At 48.7% G+C, this 16,599-nt stretch overlaps 1 non-coding gene across 1 annotated transcript; it reads left to right on the top strand.

The window, feature by feature from the left end:
* The first annotated feature begins 8,914 nt into the window (after positions 1-8,914).
* LOC120705291 lies at positions 8,915-9,021 on the top strand. Its single transcript, XR_005687879.1, has one exon. It is a non-coding gene; the product is annotated as a small nucleolar RNA R71 (small nucleolar RNA).
* The last annotated feature ends 7,578 nt before the right edge of the window (positions 9,022-16,599 follow it).

Here is a 16,599-nt window from a genome sequence, read left to right on the forward strand (position 1 = left end):
GGCTGAGGTGGGTTTGGGGGTTTGCTGGATTTGGGGTTGGGCTGGGTTTTCTATTTCCTACTCTTCTCCTTTCTAAATCTAATTCAACCAAAGTTTGAATTCAAATTTGAATTTGAATTCAAACCACACTCAAATAAAATTATGCACCAGCATGAATGCAACAAAAATTTAAACCTATGATAAATTTTAATTAATTAGGAACAAAAATTAGATTAAATGCCAACTAAACACAATAAACCTTAGAAAATTTAACTAAAGCCAATTAATTTGTTAATAAATACTGATATTTAAAATTAGGGTGTTACAAATCTCGTTCGCAGGAAATAGATCGGACGACTAGGATCAAGCGGGCGAGCGGGGCGGTGGCGGGGCTCGCCGGCGACCTTGCTCTGCGGCGGAGCAGGGCCGAAGTTCTTCGAACTCAGCATTCCCGGGGCTGAAATGAGCTGGGGTTTGGTCGGGGAGCATGCTCGTGGCATGTGTAAACCACCTGGGCACTTGTCTGGGCACAGGGAAGCTCTGGCGGCGCTAGCAGATGCGGCGGCAGGTCTGCGCGGCGAAGCTCGCCGGCGCGTGCGCGAATGCGTAGCTATGGACTCAACAACGTGTGCAAAAGGATGTGAGTGCATGCTCAGTGCACAGGTAAGGCAAAATGGTGCTTGCGTGGGATCAGGGCGCACTGCAGGAGATCCGCCACGGTGGAGCTGCGGCGGCGAAACGCCGGTGTCGGCGTTCCGGCCTCGGGTGGGACCTACGGGCCATTACATTTAGCACAACAGGTTCAGGGGTGGGTGCTGGTGCTTACCAAGGGTGCAGGTCAGACTGAAGGGCCATGCAGGGTCGACGGCGACGTTGACCGGTGGTGGAGTCGGTGCTGTGCTCGCGGTCCGGGTGCTGGGGTTGTCGTCCGGGCTCCTGGGCGCCACGACCCGACACGTGGGGTTCCTACGAAGTCAGAGCGGGGGTCAACGCAGGCTGAACTGCACCGGCGGCGAGGAATCATGGTGGCACAGAGAGCTCACCTGCGGGTGGTCCCGGCGCAATTCCGGAGCTACTAGGGGCTGGAGTCGAGGCAAAGGGTTCGGAAAGCTTCCTGGGCTTATGGCGGAGCTATTGCGAGGACTGTCAGGGGTGGAGCTGCAGCGGGGAGGCCGTTCCACGGTGTAGTAGAGCCTCGATGCGGCGGAGTAAGGCGAGGGCGGCAGAGCAGGGGTTCGGCGGTGAGGGAGGGCGAAGGTGAGTCGCAGGGGGTGCCCGGGGGTGTTTAAAGAGGAAGGCCGAGGATCACGGTGCCCAGGCGATGGAAGGTAATCGCGAGGATCACGGCGGCGCTCGGGTGCTGATCTTGCGGATCGCGCAACAACCCGGCGCGATCCCGGGCTCTGGGGATGCCTCTTTTAGAAGGCTGAAGCGTGCTTGGGCTGGTCAGTAGGCCACAGGTTGGGGCGGTCCACGGCGCAGAGGAAGGGAGCTCGGGCGAGGCTGGTCCAGTGGCAGGGAGGTGCGGCGCAAGGAGGAAGAAGACCTGCAGGTGGGGTCGGCGGGTCAGAGGCGGCCTGCGGGAGGAAGCGGGCCGGTGCAGGAGGGAAGAAGGAGAGGGACTGGGCCGCGCGAGGGATTTGCTGGGCCGGGGTGTCGTTTCGCCGGGCCGAGGAGTAAAGGGAGAGCACGGGCTGGGCTCAGAAGCTGCAGGACTGCAAGCTGGGTTTCCTCTTTTTCTGGTTTTCCTTTCTCTTTTCTTTTTCAACTAACTCAAATCTAATTGAATTCAAATCAAATTTGAATTCAAACCCTATGCACTCAACCAAATAAAACTTATGCACCAGCATGTATGCACAAACATATTGAACCTAGAAAATTTTAATTACTTGTGAAAGAAAATTAAATTAGATCTTAAGGATTGGAATATTTCTAAAGAGATAGCTTTGGATAGGAGCGCTTGGAGACTAGCTATCAATGTGCTTAAACCTTGAACTTATTTCTTTCGGGTTTCATCTCTAGCCTACCCCAACTTGCTTAGGAAAAAAGGCTTGTTGTTGTTGTTGTGAAAGAAAATTAAATTAAATGCAAGGCTAAGCATATAAAACCTTAGAAAATTAAGTAAAGCCAATTAAATTTATGATTAAATGTTGAAATTTAGATTAGGGTGTTACAAATCCTACCCCCTTACAAGAATCTCGTCCCGAGATTCTGATGGGCTGGCTAGCAAAGAGATCAAGATAGGTCTTCCTTAGCTCACCTTCTCGGTATGGTTACTCCATTGCATTCTGCACATCTTGATCTTCTTGTCCCGAGTAACTCTCTTAGCGGTCTCCAAAAATTTTCACCGGGTGCTCGTTGTAAGTCAGATCTTCTTGTACATCCAACCCTTTCAATGGTGCTTATTCTTCTGGCACTCTCAAGCACTTCTTCAACTCAGATCTGCATAACTCTTCTACCTCGTCTGAGCAATCCTCAAATTCTCCCGTACTATATATAGGCCGGGGTGTCACATCCCTACCCCCTTACAGGACCGACGTCCTTGTCGGTTAAACCCAGGGATATCACATCCTTTTCGCGCTATCCTTCTTCTCAATAAGCATGACAGGAGAAACCCAAGGCATTATAAGGTAGAGGGAAACAGAGTGTATGGTTTTACCCCCAACGATCTAACTCATTTTTATTACTTAATTAAACTTTAACTTAAGAGTTGATTTTCACAAAACAAATTTAACTACTAAGCTATGCAATCAACCAAAGATCCAAATCAAACATTTGCATAATAACAAGCATACAAAGTTTACACTTTAGCCAAGTTTAACGCACAACTCGACTAACACAACACATCGCAAAATGTTCTACCGTGCTATTATAAAGGGTTATAGATTTAACTTACACCTATGATGGTCGGTCGACTTACTTCAGTCCAAACTCTACAGAAACTAATTCTATAGAGAAAAATCAAGGAAAGACGAGTAAGAATTTTAGAATCCAAGGAATATAATAGCAAAATAATTTCAGCAAACAAGGCTAGAGAGAAGAAGACCTAAAACTCGACAAGTTCTATCTAGGCTTTCGTCCTACAGTCGATATTGCTCGGATACCACTCTGTAACACCCGGTTTACAAAAGGACATAAACCGAGCAATCATATACATGCCAGGATCAAGTCACACGTATATACAATAGAATGAATAGTATATCACAACACATATCACGTAAAAAGATATAGTAAAGCGAGTACGAATGTTATTTTTTACATAAATGACAAATGTCTGATACAGAGTATGCGGAAGCGTAAAACAAGTACGAAACTCGGAAGTTGGGCGCCACAGGGACATCGACTGGGAGACGACCACCTATAAGTCCTCGTACTCCTGGTAGCTCTGGGTGAACTCCTCCGCGTCACCGGGAACTGAGCAGCAGTAGAGTATCCCCAAAAAGAACAAGAGGAAAAGAGTAGAGGAGGCAAGTGTGAGTACACAACTTGTACTCAACAAGTATAACACAAACTATGAGACTCTAAGGTTGGCTGACTCAACTGCATTAGCTTTTAATCTTGGCAAAATTTTATTAAGGCTAATTACTACAGGTGGATGAATTACCATAAACCCAGTTACATAGAAATTAATCAAAATTAATTATGAACTACTGAGAACCAAACCAAACCAAACCACCCGGGGAACCCCCCTAATCAAAGGAAGATAACCCCACTAATCAAAAGGAGGATCTGGGCCACTCATAACCGTGAGCATGGCTAGTATACCAGTTTTACAATCTGCAGAGGTTGCACATCTTTACCCACAAGTCGTGAGCTACGCTAGTTGTTCACCACACTTCCTTAGGTGAGATGGCTAGCAAGCACACTACGGGGCCTTTACAAAGAATCTTGTTGGTAAGGCGTAACCGCGAAGAGTTGGATCAACAACGATGGGGCCCACCACATGGGGGTACAAGCACGCAGCACAGACCAGGCCGGAGGAGCAGGGACCATTCAAGCTTACCACCCTTGCCCTGCAGGTAAGTTACTCCAAACCAAAAAGGCCTAATTAGTAAGCCAAGATCGTCCCATTCCAGTCTTGTGGTAACGCTGTTGTCCCAAGTTGTCGCTATATGAACCGGTCCTTAGGGAGAGTGGCCAACCAAGCACTAAGCACCGTGCTGGCTCCCTAAACCATGTTTCTAGAAAAAACCAATTTTAACGAGACGTGAGCCACTCAAGCACAGACACAACGGGCCACTCTCAGAATTAAGTTGCATATACCATTAATCAGATTAATTAAAAAGGACGAAGTGTGTTATAGCGCGGCACCTAGCACAACTAACCAAAATGCAACCCAAGGTACATATATAAGGTAATAAAGTGGCTAGGAAGATCCTTATAGGCATACAGTATTAAAATGCAGTATGAAATTATATTTAAAAGTGATAGGAATGTTCATGTTATGCTTGCCTTCCTCGAAGTGCTCCTGCTGCTAGAAGTGTCCCGCGGAGGGTGGCTCCTGGTACTCCTCCGACTGCTCAACGTCTACTCACGATCGCAACGCCAAAACAAAGTCCAGCACATACACATACATGCAAACAAAAGCAAAAGCAAAGAAACAGTACAACAATACATAAAAATAGCAAACAAAACTGGTCTAGAACTATTCTATGCGTTACAACGATCGCGTGGGCATAAAGAACACCTAAAATGGAGCTAGAACGCGAAAACTAGGGCTAAAACTAGGTCTAGGGGCTTTTCTGCAAGAAAACAGAAGTTCCAGGGGGTTCTGTGAAAAAACCAGGGACATAAACATGATTAAACCATAGATCTGAGTACTAACGCGCTAAAAACTTAGGGCTGGACCGCGGATCTAAAAACCAGGAATCTCAGGGGGTTCGGTGCAAGAAACTGGGCCGATCTGGAATTATTTGTGAACTGGACAGGATCGCTGGTTGATTTCAAAGAAAGGCAGGGACTCTTTAGCAAAACAGCCAGGCCAAACCGTTATTCTCAGATCTGATCCATTGGATCATGATCTAGCGGCTGAGGACGTAATGGTTCACGATCTAATCTCATTCGCAGGAAACAAATCGGACGGCCAGGATCAAGCGGGCGCGCGGGGCGATGGCGGGGCTCGCCGGCGACCTTGCTCCGCGGCGGAGCAGGGTCGGAGTTCTTCGAACTCAGCATTCCCGGGGGTGAATCAAGTTGGGGTTTGGTCGGGGAGCATGCCCGTGGCATGTGTAAACCACCTGGGCACTTGTCTGGGCACGGGGAAGCTCTGGGCGGTGCTAGCAGATGCGGCGGCGGGTCTGCGCGGCGAAGCTCGCCGGTGCGTGTGCGAACGCGCAGTTCTGGGCTCAACAACGTGTGCAAAAGGATGTGAGTGCATGCTCAGTGCACAGGTAAGGCAAAACAGTGCTTGCGTGGGGTCAGGGCGTACTGCAGGAGATCCGCCACGGCGGAGCTGCGGCGGCGAAACGTCGGCGTCGGCGTTCCGGCCTCGGGTGGGTGCTACGGGCCATTACAGGTTCAGGGGTGGGTGCTGGTGCTTACCAAGGGTGCAGGTCGAACTGAAGGGCCATGCAGGGTCGACGACGAAGATGACTGGTGGCGGGGTCGGCGCTGTGCTCGCGGTCCGGGTGCTGGGGTGGTCCTCCGTGCTCCTGGGCGCCACGACCCGACACGTGTGGCTCCTACGAAGTCAGAGCGGGGGTCAGCGCGGGCTGAACTGCACCGGCGGTGAGGAATCACGGTGGCGCAGAGAGCTCACCTGCGGGTGGTCCCGGCGCGATTCCGGAGCTACTCGGGGCCAGAGTCGAGGCAAAGGGTTCGGAAAGCTTCCTGGGCTTATGGCGGAGCTATTGCGAGGACTGTCAGGGGTGGAGCTGCAGCGGGGATGCCGTTCCACGGTGGAGTAGAGCCTTGGCGCGGCGGAGTAAGGCGAGGGTGGCGGAGCAGGGGCTCTGGCGGTGAAGGTGGGCGAAGGTGAGTCGCAGGGGGTGCCCGGGGGCGTTTTAAGAGGAAGGCCGAGGATCACGGTGCCCAGGCGATGGAAGGTAATCGCGAGGATCACGGTGGCGCTCGGGTGTTGATCTTGCGGATCGCGCAACAACCCGGCGCGATCCCGGGCTCTGGGGATGCCTCTTTTAGAAGGCCGTAGCGTGCTTGGGCTGGTCAGTAGGCCACAGGTTGGGGCGGTCCACGGCGCAGAGGAAGGGAGCTCGGGCGAGGCTGGTCTAGCGGCAGGAAGGCGCGGCGCGAGGAGGAAGAAGACCTGCAGGTGGGGTCGGCGGGTCAGAGGCGGCCTGCGGGAGCAAGCGGGCCGGCGCAGGAGGGAAGAAGGAGAGGGACTGGGCCGTGTGCGGGATTTGCTGGGCCGGGGTGTCGTTTTGCTGGGCCGAGGAGTAAAGGGAGAGCACGGGCTGGGCTCAGAAGCTGCTGGGCTGGAAGCTAGGTTTCCTATTTTTTTTGGTTTTCCTTTCTCTTTTCTTTTTCAACTAACTCAAATCTAATTGAATTCAAATCAAATTTGAATTCAAACCCTATGCACTCAACCAAATAATACTTATGCACCAGCATGTATGCACAAACATAATGAACCTAGAAAATTTCAATTACTTGTGAAAGAAAATTAAATTAAATGCAAGGCTAAGCATATAAAACCTTAGAAAATTAAGTAAAGCCAATTAAATTTATTATTAAATGTTGAAATTTAGATTAGGGTGTTACACAAGGCACCTGATCACCTTCGATATGTGCATCTGGCGGGAACCGACCTCTAGAGCTATAAATAGGGCCTCTCACCACCCTCTCAACACACACACACACACACACACACTCATTCCACTCTCTCTCCAAGGAGGCTCTATCTCTTGCTCTCTTAGCTAGGTAGTGGAGCTAGGCTAGTTTTCCTTAGCGAAGCAAGTCGTCCTCGGAGTCGTTGAGCAATCCTCGGCTCCCGGTATGGCTTTGTATTCGATTTGTCAGACTTCTATTCATAATATAGAGATATGCCATGGTTGCTTTTCTATCATGATAGTTTATCAATCCATGCTTAGTTCGTTCATGATTTGTGCTAAGGACTTGGTTAGGCCAGATGATCCGGGTACGGATAGGGGTTCGTTGTGCTTTCGGGCTTGCTCTAGCGTTTTACTTGTTCATCCGAAGGGTGGGAGACCCGGGGACGCTAGGGTAGTGACCTCATGCACGAGTGTGGTGCTCGGGTATGTGGGATCCTTCGGATATGACTGTGCTCCACGGAAGGTGGTGACAGCCCTGTCTGTCCAGCGTAACAGCTGTGTTGCATTTAGCGTATTCCCCGAAGTTCGGGTTCGGTGTAGGAGTTTATGCAAAGAGGTAACGAGACTGGATGTACTCCGGTGCGGGACCTTCTCCCCGCTATCCCATTTTCCTGGCACCTGTAGTCCTAACCATGTCCTAATATGAGCCCAGCTTTGGATAGAAGCACTAGGACACCTAACCTAGCCTAAGCTCCAGCTGACTTAACGTAGGTAGATTAGTTCTTTCTTTTAGTTGTTTCTCTCATTTATTCCTTCCTCCTGGAGTGTGGTTGTGTGCTGTGTCGCATTACTCTTGCTTATTTCTTTATCTTGACTTACCCCTATTAGAGTTTTGCCTATTGCTTGAGGCACAATGTCATGGTTAATGTTGAGTACAATACCTTTGCCACTGCCATCCTTTGGGAACAAATAAATAACGATACCCTTACTCTCCGGGTGAAATACTATAATGGTATATCCGTGCACTTACGGATCCATCTGTAATCGTATAGATTATACCATGAGAGTGGCACCCCTTGGGTGCAGTTGCTAGTTGGCGCCCTCATTTCTAGTGATTGCACTAAGGACCGCTAACAGGCGTTCCTGAGGTTGTTGCCGAGGTCTTCGCAAACCCAGTAGCGACTTAAGAAATGCCAACACTGTACACACATAGTGGTAGGGAAAGTGCTAGATAGCTGAGCTTCTCGAATGTTACCTTGGGCATGATGTTGACACTGGTTCCAAGGTCGCATAGTCCGTGATCGAAGTCGCAATCGAAGATCGAGCAACTGATCACTGGGGTTCCTGGATCCTCTCGCATCGTAGATGCTAGTTCACCCCATGTGCTCCTTCTCGGCCGCGTGAGCTTTTCTGCATAGCTGGTGAAAGGTGTTCTACTAGGTGGGCTTTCCCACTTAGCAGTTACGACATTGACGCTCTCTAGGGTGGATTCGGATTGCCCCGAAATCTTCCCTAACTCAGCAGCAGGGGTAGCTGCGGCCAGCTTAGCCAATTGAGTTTCAAGCATCTTGTTGAAACTCAGCTGGTTCTTGATGGCGGTGGAGAAGCCGTCCATCTTCGCATGGATGGTCTCCATGGATTTGTCATTCGCGGCCAACTTTTTTTGAAGGGACTCATTGATCTTCGCTTGGCCGTAGACAAGATCCCTCAAGGTAGGTTGGTTAGGATTGAAAGAATTTGAATTTTTGTTACCTCCTTGATAATATGGGCGTGGTTGATTCCACCCCTGACCTCCTTGTGGACGAAACCCGTTGTTGTTGCCATTGAGATACAAAGCTTCTTCTTGGGTTTCTAGGCAATTATCACCCGAATGTCCAACATTCCCGCAGACTTCGCATGTCATGCGAGCTTCCAAGGCTTGTAATGTCTGCATTTGAGCCTTATCTTGGGAATAATCCTCGAATTTCTTGAGGAGGAGATCAATTTTCATCGCGAGCATGTCAGTCTCCTTGATGGAGTGCATGCCTCACTAACGTGGATGGAGACGATTATCGCTCCAACCTTGGTTGGACAACATCTTCTCGATTAATGCTGTAGCTCGTTCGATGGTCAGCGAGAAGAAAGCTCCACCCGCAGCGGCATCCACATGATCATGGGAAGATTGAGTAAACCCGTTGTAGAAATTCTAAAGAATGAGCCAATTGTCCATACCATGGTGCGGACACACAAGGATGTACTCCTGAAGTCTCTCCCAAGCTTCAGGAATTGACTCATTTGATGCCTGCTGGAAGCTCGAAATTCTCCCACGAAGAGCATTGGTTTTGCCCATCGGGAAAAACTTCGCGAGGAACGCCTTGGAACATTTGTCCCAGGTGTCCACAGCTGTCTTGTTAGCATAGAACCACTGCTTCGCTCTTCCCAAAAGAGAGAACAGAAACAGACGGAGCTGGATCGCATCCTGAGATACTCCCTTGATAACAAAAGTACTGCAGAGCTCCAAGAACTGCTGGAGATGAGCACTGGCATCCTCATTGGCCTTACCATAGAAAGGCTGGCCTGCACCATCGTGATAAGACCCGTCTTGATCTTGAAATTCTCTCGTCCAGTGTTAACCTCGGGCCCGGCGGGGACCTAGTTAGCAGACAGAGCAGAGTAATCACAGAGTGTCTTCTAGGCCATAGCTTGAGAAGCTGACGGTGCTTGAATGACTAGTTCGACTGCCGAGAGTGATATCTGAGGAGGTACGACACGAGGACGAACTCGTCTGAAAAGTGACTCTGGATTAGGCGTGAAATTTTGCGGCAAGTCGAAACCAGTCATACACTACCCTATTTTCACATCCACAAAAGATAGAAAACAAAGCCAAGTTAGCCTGTTTAGCAAGCAAATACCAATTTCGATTTTGTTCATATCTTTTTCCAATGTGACTTTGTTCTATGCCTTCCCCGGCAATGTTGCAAAAAAATGCTTGTTGGCGCCTACAAACGTCACCACTGAGTGACAGCGATGACGCCCGCAGACGCCAAGGAGGTGGCAGGTATTTCATGAACTACGAATAAATCCGCAAGCGCACGGAATATCGCTGTAGCATTTTACCCGTAGTATACCAAGGTGTCATTTATATTTCCGCAGGAAAGGCGACGAATGGAAGTACTTAGGCTAGTTAATGAACTGATCTAGATTGGATATTCAATTGCATAAACAGGGGTAAGACAGATAACATGGTAGGAGGTAGTGTGACACACACACACATACTACCCTTAAGATAAATAAACAAAAGATGCTATAGGCAGGGAGAAAGGCAGAAGTTAGATCTCAAGTCAGATGTGCTAGGCTAGCTATATCTATGTTATCTTATGGTTAGATTGTCATAGATTAAACTAAACAACGGGGAGACCGCTTCTCTAGCTGACAGGAGAGGCCCGTTCACCTAGGCGGCTTTATGTACCTCCTACCCCCCAAGCAGAATGTGGAGGATTACTAGGGCTCAGACACGGCTGTCACCACCTGCCAGCTTCCTCTACAAACCATGGGAAAGGGTGACATCCAGCAACACTTATCTAGTCTAGACACCACATCTACATTAATAAGCGATACTCTAGTATCCTGCGCGGAGCCCCCACCCTCCGGATGGATAGACATCACACTAGATCAAATATACGAATACTGGAGCAGTTGATAGAGTTCTAAGGCCAACATGTTAACCATCGCAAGCATAGGGTGATCATGCAATTCAAGCATCGAATGATAACGCAACCAGATCACGAAGCATATAACCGATAACTCAGAACATACTTCAACCAGATATCTGTAACCATAGTCTAATTCTATTACAAACGACCGAATATTACAAGAGAGAACTAGAGATGAACCCATGCCAGAACTCCTGAGCAACTCCGGGGACTTGATGACTCCTAGACTTCTCCTAAACTCCACTAAACCTATAGGCTAAGCAAGAATGAACTTGAGGTAATGAGGTGAGGTGTGGTGTGTGTGAGTGTTCTAATCTCTACCACCTCCCTTATATTTATAGGAGGGAGCCACGGCCGTGCAGCAGCTCTACCTCCAGGAACCGACTTCTAGGACCAGTGAGGACATGCCACGTCGAAGGAGTAAGGCGGTGGGGCCCATGGGCTGGCACCAACCGCCCCCAGTCTTCTTCTGGTGGGCCTATCTGGGCTTCCTCTTGTCCAAAAGTTGTGGCACGGTGTTGACACTCACTAACGACCATTTCCAGGCATCAACTTGATCAGAAAATTATGAGAGTTTGCATTTCTTACACGCATCCTTATCCAATAAAGTTCCTAAATCACACTTTACCTTTTAGAATATGCAAGTTGTGTTTTCAAGCTAATATGTAGGTTACAAGCACACTTTGGCCGGACACAAAATCACAGAAAATATCAAAGTACCAATTCAGGCTCAAATGGACCAAGTGAAGCCCAAGAACTGAAGCAAACCCAGCTGGGGCAGGCCGTGCCTCAACTTTAGGACAAGGAGAGACCAAGACAAGCCCACTCCAGGAAGTTGGGGGCGGTTGGCGGCCTGGGCAGGCCGACTAACCTACCTGGTTCGCCGGCCAGGCCTGTGGGCCCCACCGCCTCAACCAAGGCACGTGGCGCTTCTCTGTTGGCTCATAACGTCGGTTTGGGGTGCTGCAGCTGGTGGCTCCATGCTATAAATAGAAGTGGGGTAGAGAATAGGACACACACACACACACCCACCACACACCTCTTCCTCTCTTGCATTCCTTGCATAGTCTTTAGGCTTAGTGGAGTTTAGGAGAAGTCTAGGAGTCATCGAGTCGCCGGAGTTGCTCGAGAGTCTGGTATGGGTTCATCTCTTGCTCTCTCTCTTGTAATATTCGGTTGTTTGTAATAGAATTAGACTATGGTTACCGATATCTGCTTGAAGTATATTCTGAGTTATCGAGTATATGCTTCTTGTCATGGTTGCGTTATTATTCAATGCTTGCATTGCATGATCGCCCTGTGCTGGAGATGGTTAGTCTTTTGTTCTTAGAACTCTATCAACTGCTCCAGTATTTGTATGATTGCTCTAGTGTGATGCCTGTCCATCCAGAGGGTGGGGACTCCGTGCGGGACACTAGAGTATCCCTTACTAGTGTAGACATGGTGTCTAGATTAGCTAAGAGTTGCTGGATGTCAACTATACCCACGGTTTGTAGAGATAGCCGGCAGGTGGTGACAGCCTTGTCCGTGCCTTTTAGTAATCCTCCACGTTCGGTATGGGGGTAGGAGGTACATAAAGTCGCCAGGGTGTACGGGCTCCTCCTGTTACTTCGATAGCGATCTCCCTGTTGTGTAGTTTAATCTCTTATGAGCTAACTAATGAGAAAGTGTAGATATAGCTAGCCTAGCATAGCTGACTCGAGCTCTGACTTTTACCTTGCTCCCAGCCTAAAGTAACCTTTATTCTTTTATCCAAGAGAGTAGTTTGTGTGTGTGTCACACTACCTCCTACCATGTTATTATCTTACCCCAGTTTATGCATGAGAATATCCAATCTAGATAGAGCTCACCAACTGATCTATATATTCTCTCACTCATCGCCTTCCCTGCGGAAATATAAATGACACCCTGGTATACTCCCGGGTAAAATGCTACAGTGGTATTCCGTGCGCTTGTAGATCTATTAGTGGTTCATGAAATATTGCCGTCCCAAATTGGCGTCTGCGGGCGTCATCGCTAGGTGACGTTGGTAGGCGCCAACAAGCATTTTTGGCGCCGTTGCGGGGGAAGGCACAAAGTGAAATATATAGACAGAGTTGTGAACAAAATCGAAATTGGTATTCGCTTGCTAAACAGACTAACATGGCTTTGTTTTCTTGTCTTCGTTGATATGAAAATAGGGTAGTGTATGCCCGGTTTTGACTTACCGCAAAACTTTCATTCCGATCCAGAGTCACTTTTGAGGAGGACGCGAGCTCGTCTCGTATCACCTCGGAGATCATTCTCGGCAGTTGATCCACTCATCGCATCGTCGTCAGCTCCTAGAGCTATGGCCCAGAAGACACTCCGTGATTACTCTACTCCGTCTGCTAGCCAGGTCCCGACCGGACCCGAGGTTAACACCAGAGGAGAAAATTTCGAGATCAAGACGGGTCTCATTACGATGGTGCAGGCCAGCCCATTTTGTGGCAGGGCCAATGAGGATGCCAGCGCCCATCTCCAGTAGTTCCTGGAGCTCTGCAGTACTTTTGTTATCAAGGGTGTATCGCAAGATGCAATCCGGCTCCGTCTGTTTCCGTTTTCTCTCTTGGGGAGAGCAAAGCAATGGTTTTATGCTAACAAGGCTGCTGTGGATACTTGGGATAAATGTGCCAAGGCGTTCCTCTCGAAGTTCTTCCCAATGGGCAAAACCAATGCTCTTTGTGATCGGATTTTGAACTTCTAGCAGGCATCAAATGAGTCAATTCCGGAAGCTTGGGAGAGGCTTCAGGAGTATATTCTGGCATGTCCGCACCATGGAATGGATAATTGGCTCATTCTACAGAACTTCTACAATGGGTTGACACAGTCATCCCGTGATCATGTGGATGCCGCTGCGGGTGGAGCTTTCTTCTCGCTGACCATTGAAAGAGCTACATCATTGATCGTGAAGATGGTTTCCAACCAAGGTTGGAGCAATGATTGCCTCCAACCGCGCCAGCGAGGTATGCACTCCGTCAAGGAGGCCGACATGCTCGCTATGAAGATTGATCTCCTCCTCAAGAAATTTGAGGATTATTCCCAAGATTAGGCTCAGATGCAAACACTTCAAGTCTTAAAATCTCTCATGACGTGCGAGGTCTGCGGGAATGTTGGACATTCGGGCGACAATTGCCCAGAAACCCAAGAAGAAGCTCTATTCCTCAATGGCAGCAATGGGTTTCGTCCACAAGGAGGTCAGGGGTGGAATCAACCATGCCCATATTACCAAGGAGGTAATGGGAATTCGAATTATTTCGGTCCTAACCGACCTACCTTGAGAGATCTTGTGTACGGCCAAGCGAAGATCAATGAGTCCCTTCAGAAGAAGTTGGTCGCTACAGACAAATCTATGGAGACCATCCATGCCAAGATGGACGGATTCTCCACTGCTATGAAGAACCAGCTGAGTTTCAATAAGGCGCTAGAAACTCAATTGGCTCAACTAGCTGCTGCTACACCTGCTGCTGAACTAGGGAAGATTCCGAGGCAACCCGAATTAACTCTAGAAAGCGTGAATGTCATCAATGCTATGTGGAAAGAGCCCCTTAGCAGAACATCCCTCAGCTATGCAGAGAAGCTCACACGCCCAAGAATAGGTGCGTGGGGCGAGTTGGCAGCCACAATAAGAGAAGATCCCGGAACCCCAGTAATCAGCTGCTCAATCTTTGATTATGAATTTGATCACGCCCTTTGTGACCTTGGAGCCAGCATTAACATCATGCCCAAGGTGACTTTCGAGAAGCTAGGCTATCCATTAATTTCCCCTACCACTATGTGTGTTCAGCTGGCAGATTCCACGATAAGATATCCAGAAGGAGTTGTGGAAAGGTTAATGGTAAAAGTCAAGAATACCTACATATTGGTGGACTTCGTAGTCCTTGATATGGAAGGAGATCTTGGAATTTCGCTCATACTTGGGCGACCATTCCTCAAGGATACAAATGCCAGAATTGATGTGGGGAGAGGAAGAATCAGCCTCCGTATCATGGGAAAGATCATGAAATTTAAATTCCAAAATAAGAAAGAGGTATTCCTGATTCATGAGGATAGTAAGAAACAAGGGTTATGGGTAGAGTGTTATCGCCATAAATTAATAGGGTTAATTAATGGGCCGCGAGTGAGTTGGGCTTAATGAAGAGATTAAAGAAGGCTTACGAATCGGCTCCTACGTGAGCATTTGGGCCACATGGGCCATGTATCTTTAGATTTAGTTCAAGATTAGAGATAGAGTCCGATCGGGACAAGATAGGATTAGATTGTTTCCCAAGTCTCCGGACTATAAATATGTACCCTATGTTATTCATAAAAAGAAGAACGTCATCACGTCTCGCAACCAACAACTCTCGGTGCACCGCCACCCCTAATTCTAGGGTTTCATCCTAGTAAGCGTCATGCTGCCCTGATTGCTTCTTGCGATCAGGGCAGCGTTGTTCTTGCTATTACCTTGGTATTACTCGTACTGAAGCATTTTTGATGGCGAGTAATGCTAGTTATCCTGATGTTCGTAGCATGGCTTTTAGTAGATTCATTGTGCTTTCATTGTTTATCATCTACGAATATCATGTTGTTTCTGTGCATTCATGTTTCAATCTTATGCTAATTCTTGTTGCATAGAATTAGTTGCATGGAGACAACACCCTACTTCTTTTCCATCTAGTAGATCTAATCTGTTATGGTTTGTTCTTATACTTAAGAATTGGCATAATATCTGTTAGATTAGGCCTTGCAAACGGGTTGGATGATCCGGTGATGTAGTAGATGCTTTATTTTAGCCTTAATAGGGATTGTTCCGGGAATCGGCTCTTGCTAGTTCTTAGGCCTCTTTTTTTGGTTATGGTTTAGTTATCTGTTACGTTCATTAGGCCCAATCACGTGTAGGATGTTCCGATCTAACAGTGAAGCTTTCACCATTGTGGATTAGATTAGTTAGATTTAATTGAAGCAGCTTTACAGTTATTTGCTTTATTTATCAAAATCCGGATGCAAACAGATCCAATCTGACACCGGGACTCGATCGGCTCTTTAAAGCCGATGCAAGAGTCGTCCCGGGGAGCCGACCACGGCTCGGACTTATGTTTGCACGTGTTTGTGTATGCAGGCAAATCGTTGCAAGCACGTTCGCACCTTCCTGATCGGGTATAGGTCAGGTGGCACGCCCTGCGTCTTCACAAGCCGCGATGTGTGCTGGAATTGCGGGCCGTTGACGAGGGAGCAGTGCCTGCCAGTGCCCCGGCAACCTCCCGGCTCTTCGTGTTGCCTGTCGTTACTCGCCGGTGGGTTTTGGCCGACAACACATTCTGGCATGCCCGGTGGGACCTTCATCAACAACAACGCCCACCGCAGAGATGACAGGAGCTCAGGACCAGGCACCGGTTCCGCCGGTCACCAAACCTGTCACATATGAAGAGCTGACTCCAGAACACAAGCAAAAATATGATGAGGTCAAAGCTCAGTTCGAAGCCAATCTCATCGGCTCTTTCGAGAGGACCCACAACCATGGCATCAGATGGAAGGGGTTCTCACCAGAGGGCGCTCTCGACAACGTTGATCTGTCTGTGCCATCAGAGGAGTGCACCAGAGCCCTACGCCAGGAGTTGAACTATATGGTGGCTCATGCACTTCATCGGCACTCAGAGAGCCTGGTGAACGAGCTTGAGCGTATGGCACATCGTGTCATCCAGGAGGTGATCAAGAACTAGTACTCCCCGTCAGGACCAATCTTGGGGAGTCACAGGGGAGAGGCTTCGCTCCAGTCTAGGCCGCCACTACCATATTCACTCGCAGCAGCAGGACAGCAGAGTTCGCCAATCTACGTCGTCTACAAGATCGACGGTGACCCCGGAGAGGGACAGTTCCTGAGTGAACCGCCCAAAGAGATCCCGCACGGCTACTTGTGCGTGTACATACCTAACAACATCAACTCAACACGCACGGGGCAGCTGGTGGGTACAGGAGCCTCAGGAGCAGACGCAAAGAAACAGGCATGGCTGACAAAGTACGTTACCGGGCCGAGTGCTGAACCCTCGGCCCCAGGAGTTCTTAGTGTGGAGCAGGTCAGTGCAATACTGAGGGACCAATTTGGCATCCTGCCCAAGAGAAAGGCGATCGGCTATTCTAAGCCGTATCCAAGTGACTACGATTTGATCCCATTGCCACCCAAGTATCGGCTTCCGGAGTTC

The sequence above is a fragment of the Panicum virgatum genome, chromosome 4K (assembly GCF_016808335.1).
Source record: "Panicum virgatum strain AP13 chromosome 4K, P.virgatum_v5, whole genome shotgun sequence".
Taxonomy (NCBI): Eukaryota; Viridiplantae; Streptophyta; class Magnoliopsida; order Poales; family Poaceae; genus Panicum; species Panicum virgatum.